Raw genomic sequence first — 10,026 nt, forward strand, 5'->3', positions numbered from 1 at the left:
AAAGATACAGCTGGGGAAACACTGCAGTTTCCTTCTTGCCTTGAACACAGGAAGTGACCAAAAGAGAATTGCAGAGAAGACATCCTTGAGCATTGCTGAGCTGCAGAGCACACGTCAGCATTGGCTCTCTGGGTTTCTGGTGATGTGTGGAAGCAAGTTCTCACTTCTTGAGCTATTAATCGGGTATGTTCTTCCTTGCAGCTGCAGGCATCTCTGACTAATATAGCATATGAAAACAATCAGGAACTGTCTATTTCCCAATGACATTATAAAGTCCTTGTAATAAAGGTTAATGATGCTTTTATATTAAGCATAAGTGGTAAATTGGCGACAAGATATGTAATGTTATTGCTTTCAAGAACAGAGCTAGTACCAATGAACCAAAGTTTCAGTAGGCCAGATTTGGATTCAACATAAATCAGAACTTTCTCAAAGTTACAATAACCCAGTAGTGGCATGTAACTGTCTTACAAAGAGATTAGTTTCTTATCCATTAACATTTTCAGAAAGAAGGAATGCCAAGGAAGGGAATTTCATATTGCATGGAAAGTTAAAAGGAATAGAGAGAAACTGCTATTTTTATCCTAAAGTTCCAACATCAGTTTTAGCAATGAGTTTGTGATATTGTAATTTATTAAAAATGTATTTGGTGTTAGCCGGGCGTGGTGGCGCACACTTGTAATCCCCGCGCTTGGGAGACGGAGACAGGAGGATCATGCAGGTTCGAAGCCAGCCGCGCTGGCATAAGAGACCCTGTTTCAAAAATATAAAATAGGTCTGGGAGTGTAGCCCGGAGGAAGAAGGGCTTCCAGGAACCCCAGTACCACCAAAAAAAAAAAAAAAAAAGAAAAAAGAAAAATGTATTTGGTGTTTATATCTGTTTCTGGCACAGAGATCCTAAAACCCTTGGAATTTCCTAAGTGCTAAGAGCAGTAAAGGTGAATGGAATATCTTTTGTTTTTAGTTACAAACCCCTTTCAACCACACCTGAGTTTAGTTTAATGAGGCAACTTTTGGAAAGTCCCAGATAACCACAATATGGGAGCTGATTGCCAGGGGAACAAACCACATTATTAGAGAGGAGGGTTAAAGGCCTGGAGACTGACTTAATCACCGATGGCCAATGATTTAATCAATCATGCTTATATAATGAGGTCCCTATAAAAACTCTAAAGAATGGGTTTGGAGAGCTTCCAGGTTGGTGAGCATATGAAGGTATTAGGAGACAGTATGACTGGAAAGGATGTGGGAATTCCACTCTCCTCCACACACACCTTCCCTTATGCATCTCTTCCATCTACTCGTTTCTGAGTTGTATCCTTTATAATAATTGGTAAAGAGAAATAAAGTGTTTCTCTGAGTTTTGCAATCCATGATAGCAAATAATTAAATACGTGACAGCAGTTAGGGGAACCTCCAAGTTGTAGTCAATTTGGACAGGTGTAGAGGCAATTCTCTACTTGAGATTGATGTCTGAAGTGGGAGGGGCAGTCTTGTGGGACTGAGCCATTCACCTGTGGGGTCTGCATTAATTCCAGGTAGTTCATGTCAGAGTGAATTGTAGGACATCCAGTTTGAGCCCAGAGTATTGGAAAACTGGTTAATAGGAAAGAACTTCCATCACTTGGTGTCAGAAATGAAGAATAGAGAGTGTAGTGAGGTGTTGAGTGTTTAGAGACAGGGAGTTTCCTTCAGAGAAGAATATGAAGGAGTTCCTTTTATAGGCTCAAAATAAAGACTTTATATTAAAAAAAACTTTAAGATTGTTGTGGTTTTATTAAACCCCAAATTCAAATGACCAGTGCATTCCAGTTCCTCAGTTCTGATTGAGTTTATATAGGACTATTAGAGATAATAGTAATTTCACTGGACTTTTACTTATAAAAACAAAACATTTTATTTATGTACAAAATTATTTTTTTCTTCTATGAGTAAATAGGTGTTGTAAAATGAGACTTAGTAAAGAACCTCAATTTTAAAATATATTGTCAGGGTAAATTTATACAGGTTTAATTAAAGCTGCCTACTAGATGTGTTAAATGAGTTCTAATTCAGCAAGAGAAATTCTTCACTTTTAGCTAAAAATATCCTGTAAACAATTACAGTTATAACTCTGGGTGATTATTTTATAATCTGACATTATAGAAAAGTCTGATATGGGACTTCCGGGAAGATGGCAACCGAGAAAAGCAGGGCTCAAGAGCCCCGCTAACAACCAATCTTCATTACCACAAAATCAGCGCCTTTCATAGCCAGAAAACACAATCACCAGAGAAACAAAAAAATTACCAGGCTCCAGAGAGAAAGCTGACTGAGAACAGAGCTCAGAGCCACAGAGGAGATACACGGGCCTCAAGCCCGAGGACGCGACAGCAGCGCCATACTGCCAGCGGCAGCGGCAAGTTCACCGGACGGCTACAGCAAGCCAAGGTGAGCCGCTGCAGAACAGCCAGGCAGGATTTCTCGCCGCAGGTAAAATCTAAAGCTCCCAGTGGCTGAGCTCAGCACACGCCGCAGGGATTCAAGGTGGAAATCAAAACCAAGAAGAAATACACCAGCCTCACGGCCGAGGGCGTAGCAGCGGCGCCATATTGCCACCGGTGGCAGCAGCAGAGAATTCACTGAATCCAGTACAGCTACATCTGCATACTCAAGAACAGTGAGTCAAATTGCGGGCCACAGAGGAGAAATCCCAGTACTGTACTCCCTGGGACTTGACCCAGTGGGGGAGTGGCGGTGGCAGAGATATCACACCATAGGAGAACGCGCAACCTGGCACCCCCCATAGTCTAAAGCAGCCTCTATCGACTCGCTGGGTCGAAGACTCTGAGATACAACCCAGTAAAGGAGTAGTGGGGTCTGAGATACTACTGACTCGAGATCCAGAACACCTTAAGTGAAGTCATAGTGACCCAAGGGAAGAACCCAGAGAAGGCACAAACTTCCGAAATCATGGGAAAGAGGAATAATACTGGAGCAGTGAATGCCCACAAGCCCACAACATCAGAACCCGATAAAACAGAAAATCAGAGATTTCTAGAAGATCAAACAGGAAAATAACTGTAGAAATAATAGAGGTGCTTCGAAAAGAACTCAGAGAGAGCCAAAAAGAGATAAAGGATGCAATTAATGAAGTAAAGGCCTCAATTCAAAGCACAAACAACCGATTAGACCACATGGAGAACAGAATCTCGCTCTTAGAAGATGATCATTCCAAAAATGAACGCATAGTTTCTAATCAAGGAAAAAATATCTGACAGCAGGAATCTGATATTGAAGAAATATGGGCCCATTTTAAGAGAGCTAACCTAAGAATAATTGGAATAGAGGAGGGAAAAGAAAGTGATAACAAAGGGATCAACAATCTCTTCAAGGAAGTAATAGCAGAAAATTTTCCAAACATAGAGCAAGAGGTTGATACACAGATCCAGGAAACTTATAGAACTCCCTTTAGACAGGATCGGAGAAGAGGATCCCCACGCCACATAATTGTCAAAATGACCAATGTGGAAGCCAAGCAGAGAATCTTAAAGGCAACAAAAACAAAGGGCCAACTGATATTCAGAGGCAAACCAATTAGAATCACTCCAGACTTCCCAAACCAAGTCATGAGAGCCAGAAGGCCTTGGAGTAACATATTCCAAACTCTGAAAGAAAACAACTTCCAGCCAAAAATTTCCTACCCAGCAAAACTTTCTATCAAATTAGATGGGGAAATAAGAAGCTTCCATTACAAACAGAAACTGAAGGAATTTATGTCTTCAAAACCAGCACTAGAGAAAATACTCAAAGAGATTAACTACAAAGAAGAAATAGATAACACACACCAGAACCAGAGAAACAAGAGTTTCCATCCAACAGTCAACTAAGATTGGTTATCTATGGAGATTCATTACTTATGTTAGTCTTTTACCTATCTCTAAATGGTATTGTTTGCCTTTATTGTTAATTTTTAGGATTTCTAGTTGGAATATTAATATACCTTCAGATATAGCATTTGGAAATATTTTATCCCATTCTATTAGTAACTGTTAACTCTGTTTACATTGTCTTTGGATATACAATATGTTTTTTATTTTTTAGGGAGTTTGTATACTCTTCTGTTGCCTGTGCCATTGAAATCATATCCAAGAAATCACTGCCAATTTCAATGTTGTGAGGTTTTATGACCCAGATTTTCTCCTAAAAGTTTATAGTCTTAAGATTTATATTTAGGTCTTTTATCTATTTTGAGTTAATATTTGCATATGGGATTAGGTAAGGGTCCAACTTTATTCTTTTCCATGTAATTATTATGTTTCAACAATATTTAGTTAAAAGAATATTATTTCTACCACCAAATGTTCATGGAAACCTTGTCAAAAATAACTTGACAATATAGGGAAGAATTTAGCTTTAGGCTTTTATTTAACTCCAAGGGTTTATATATCTGCCTTTAGAATAGTACTACACTGTTTCAATTATTGTAGCTTTATATGGTTTGAAATTAGAAAATATATATCTTCTAGCTTTGTTCTTTTTCAAGATCGTTTTGGGTATCTAGAGTCCATATTCCATATTAGGATAGATTTTTTTTCTGAAAAATAAATATATAAATATATGATAGTTTTACCTAAAAAAATAGAAAATATATTCTCTGGTAAGAAAGAAAGTAAAAAGAAATATTGAAATGTTATCTTTAAGTCATCAAAAGCTGGGTATCAGACAAATGAAACTGTTATGTGAGATTATCATTTTTAATTCTGGATAAATTGCTATAATACTAGATGTCAACCACTAAGCCAAGCATGGGAGGGAGGGATGGGGAGAGAATGGGGTGGGGATCGGGTGGGGGCTGACTGGGCGATGTGTGCATGTATGTCTACAAAAGTTTGTATCCCACTATGATGTATGAATACAGTGCACCAATAAAAAATAAATAAATAAAAAAAGAAAAGTCTGATATGTTAAGATATGATTATTGCAACAAAAGTTACCATTTAAACACACACACACACACACACACACACACACACACACACACACACACGACTTAATGTTTAAGGTTAAGATGAGAGCTTTTCCAAGAATGGCATAGCCACATAGCCTTCTGCCCACACAGAGGGGAAATGGCACACCCCTCTCAAGTTACATGACTCACTCACTACCTGAGAGACAGAGAACATGCGACCTAGGCCACTCTGGAGGAGTAAGAACATATTTTTAAAATATTATTGTAAGAAATAAGTCACTTTTTATTGTTAGTTAAAAAGTCACTGTGCTATTTGTACAGAGTTTGAATTTTGTTCCTCTAGATTAAACAGTTTGATTCACTCTGGGAAATGCCAACACAAACTATATGAGGGCTTTCCACTGGATTTTTTTTAGCATAAGCAAACAGGAACAGGCACTGTGTTAGGTGCTAGGACACAAAGGTGAATAAAAGCAATGTGATCTTGTATTTTATAGAGCTCCCAGTCCTCCCAGAATATCATATAGAAAAAATACAATGGGATATGAAATTATTGATATATTCCTTTTAAATGTAAATCAGCCAGTTCTGGCTAACCTCTACACTAACATAAGAATATTAGACTATTGGCTGATTTTAGTTAAGTAAAACAACATAAATGACATTCCTAAACCCTATGCATACAAGTTTCACTTATAATAAATCCTAAATCTAACTTTTTAATGTCTGTGAATGCCTCATGAGTATTTATAACGTGTACTTTTTTTTTTTTTTTTTTTGGTGGTACTGGGGTTTCTGGAAACCCTTCTACCTCCAGGCTACACTCCCAGACCTATTTTATACTTTTTATTTAGAAACAGGGTCTCTTAAGCCAGTGTAGCTGACTTCGAACCTGCACCATCCTGTCTCTACCTCCCAAGTGCGGGGACTACAAGTGTGCACCACCATGCCCGGCTGTAATGTGTACTTTTATACTCAGCTTTTTGTTTTTATCTAAGGTGTTTCATGTTTGCATCAATGATACTTTTCATTTATTTTGCTATTTTTGCCATTTATAAATGCTTCTTAATGTGCATCTATGGAGAGGATTTCTGACTCTTTTGTAAATAGACATGTTGAATACAAGTAAATTTTGCCACAGGTGTGTAATGCTGTTATAACTGGCTTCATCAATATGATAGTCTGAAGAACTGATTATTCAGGATCAGGTTGCCCAATCCCAGTAATTTTATTTCTAATGACACTTCCAATTGAAAAAACATTCCAAATCCAAGCTGGTTGCATTGCTGAGTCATGCTAAGTTATGCAATATTATGTTACATTTCCATCTGGCATTAGATAATATGATAGAATATGGTAAAAACCTTTCATTTTTATTTGAATATGCATTTATAATATAGATATATTTCAAGGTGCTACTATGATTCAGGGTTTATCTTGCAAATGTGTTCTATAACATACCCCTTTATGATAGCCACTTAAAAGGAAACATTTATAACAGTCATTGTCTAAATGTGGTTTTTTTCATCCAAATTTTAAACATTATTGGCATTCATTTGAAGAACTTGTTAAGCTTCTAAAATTTTGTACCAGCAAGTATCTGGAATATGCCTTGAAGCAACTTCTGTTTACAGACAAAGTCTGTAAGATATCCAAATATCACTGTGATGTGTTTACAGTTTATAAAAGAATTAAATACCAAGTTCTTTTGGGTGTGCATTTCTAAATGAGCATTAGTTGAATTTGAGAAAAAAACTAGAAAAGTTTTTATATCTGGTGCATGCCAAATGAATGATTGTATTCATCTTCCATTTACAACCTACTTATGGTTATGGAGGGACTTTCTAATGGTCAATTAGGTCATGGCTGGGAATTGATTTACTTTTGTAAATGCATTTCACCTGAAAATGTCATTTCTATGCAATCATCTGCATCATCTTGGGTCTATGAGCAATGATACCGAACCACTGACAGATGGAGAATTTTGAAATGAGTTCCAACTATTTCTGACAGCCATCACTTCCCACCACCCTTGGTTAAAAATTAACTTCCAATAATAGGGGAAAAAAGAGATGATGAAATCTACCTAATACCTACAAGAGATAAGTAGTATCACAAATTGTCATCCATAATTCCTTTTTTTTTTTTTTTGGAGGGATAATGAGTTGATCTAGGGAGTTATGATGACTGAATAAATCCCAAAGTTCATTATATCTCCTGCCAAATTAAACTCACAAACTTGAGGAAGCTGCCTCCCAGGAAAAATCATTGTTAAAGGATTCACCAAGTACTATGTTTATCACAAAGAAGTGCTAAATTTTACTTGTGTAGTTTTAGTTCCCTTAGTTCTCCAGGCTTGTCTTTTAAATCTTTCTATGAGGAATAGATATGGTGTATTTCTTCAAGAGTCAAGATCACTGAGAATTGGAGATATAGCTCAGCAGTAGAGAATGTGCTTTACATACATGAAGCCCTGGGTTCTATTCCCTAGCACCTCCACTCCCACCATCAAAGTATTTAAGAGAGTACTTCTAGTTGGCTGGCTATCACAAAGAGCATATTAGTCTTTGATTACTGCTTTAAAGCAGACAAGGTAACTAAGAAGGCTGTCTCTTTATAAGCTTTGAAAGTGGTGTTAGGATCATAGACTTTTAGCCTTTCACAGAGTAAATAAACACTCACTTGCTTGAATGACTTGTATTCCAACGTCAAAGTCTCAGGGTGGCTTCATCAAAATACAGCAAATAGATGACTTTGGCAGACTTATTAGCTTGGAATTAAAGACTGATTTTGGAAAAGTTAACACAAAAGGTAGTCAAGAAACACAGACCTATGGTATCGTAATTACAGATGAATGTTTTCTACCTTTTCCCACCATGCATCTCTTTTTTTATACCTTCTATTTTCTTCTGACTTTGCTGCTCACATTCTAGTGATGGCTAGGAAAATACGAGCCCTCCTTACACCAATTCCTGGCTTTTTTTCTTTTAGTGTATTGGAAGAATGGTGATTGTGAGGAAAATTAGTGGAATTTTATAAGATAAATAGGTAAAGATAGTAATTTAAAAAACATACATTACAGTACTATAAAAATAAAAAAGGGCAGTAATACTCATTATAATAGACGTATATTGAAGCTGAGATATAAATTTGAGGATAGGTATTCAGTAGATGTAGTCATGTAGAGTTAAATAATGTAGTTTTAGTTCACTTGCACCCCAGTAATGATTTAATTTAGAAACTCAGAAATTTGAAAATTGGAAGGTAGAGAATGTATGTGAACAGATGAGTTCAAGTGGTGGTCATCTTAATACAATAAAAACATTTCAGCTTGATTTTGGAAATATTTTAAATGTGGTACCTGTTACAGATTGGGAGACTATGGTTTGGGGAAGCAGTTCCCTGGGAACCCCTGCTAGGGTCCCGGACACACTTTCCCCCAACCCCTAACAAAACCCAAAACGACCCCAAACACAAGAAAGAACCATGGATTCTTGTCCTAAGCTAAGAATAAATATGCATAGCTTGGACTGTTGCTGAAGATTTAAAGAAGTTTATTAGAAAGGTAGAAATACAGAAAATAGAAATACAGCTCCATGCCAAAATGGCATGAGGGGGTGACTCGAAATGAATACACCGAAGGACTTACACGTGGACTTGGCCTTTTATACCCATGATCTCCATCTTGTTTGCATGACTCTGACGTAGTGAACGTCCCTGTAAGGTACCTCCCTTTAACCCTGTAAGGTACCTACCCTAGCAAGGTGTGGTGAGATGTCTCCTTTCATGAAGGGCAAGGTCAAACCCTGCCCCTTCCTCCCTAAATCATCATGTAGATCTGTCTGTAGAAAGAGGAAGCCCTGGGTCTCCTCTATTGACTTGTTAAATACTTTGAGCTAGGTTGATTTACATTGGAATAGCTGCCTGTTTTAGGCAGAAACCAAGTCCTTTCTTTACCCATGTCTGCTGCCGTTTTGACACAATTATTTTGAAATATACCAATTATTTTCTTTTGAAATATATTAATAATCAGAGCTTTCCCAAATCTTCCTAGGCCATTCCAATACTGGTACAGTACCTTTTTGAGGTAATAGTAAAGGTAAGCTTTTTTCTTTAGTACTGAGGATTGAACCCAGGGGTGTTATACCACTAAGCTATGGCTCCAGTGCTTTTTTTTTTTTTGAAACAGGGTCTGGCTAAGTTGTCCGTTGTCCAGACTAACAATTTGCAATCCTGTATCAGCCTCCTGAGTCACTGAGTTTACAGGCATGCAACATCCCATCTGGCTTATGTGTAAGAATTTTACGAGAGATATGGAAAAAAGATCCGTTATATATTTTTAAATTGATTCATAAAATATACATATATAAGGTCTGGATGAGAGTTCTAAGAGCATACAGGATCCACTCTCCTTCCACTTCTCAAGTTTAGATCATGGAATCTTTATCTACTCAGTTCCATGAAGAAACATGCATATCCAACACTGGGGTAGAGGCCAAGGGAGCATGCATGCACATACATACAATGTATGCTCCCCAACCTGTACATCAGGATGTTGGAGCACAGAGATAGCTCAGTTAGGTCTTCACCAAGGAAAAGAAGAATTCCCAAAGAAGAAGTGAGACCTGAAGTGAATCCAGCTCAGAAAAAGGAGCTTAGTTCCCACCAAATTTAATAGATAATTATCAGAGTCGATTTTATGACTATATAAAAGGTATATTCCAAGTTTGAGTGAATACATGTGTATTTTTTTCTGCTTTTATTTTGTTATAAAAACTTAAACTATCTTGTGACATATATGAGTAGAATTTGTGAATTTCCAGGTTGTATAAGGTGATCAAATATGATGTCCTCAATATGTTTTGTCACATAATTCAAAAGAAAATAAAGCTGTAATTCCAAGTTAAAAGTGAATGAAAGCCACAGGGAATAAAATAAGAATAACCAATAAAGATAAAAAATTAATGTCTCTAGTAGCTAAAGAAATTAAAATAAAAATACTGAAAAGATTCAGACATGGCCTATTTTATTCTAAATATGAAGGTGTGGCAATGGAGGCTGGCATTCTCACAGTT

The sequence above is a fragment of the Muscardinus avellanarius genome, assembly GCF_963383645.1.
Source record: "Muscardinus avellanarius genome assembly, chromosome: 1".
Classification (NCBI taxonomy): Eukaryota; Metazoa; Chordata; class Mammalia; order Rodentia; family Gliridae; genus Muscardinus; species Muscardinus avellanarius.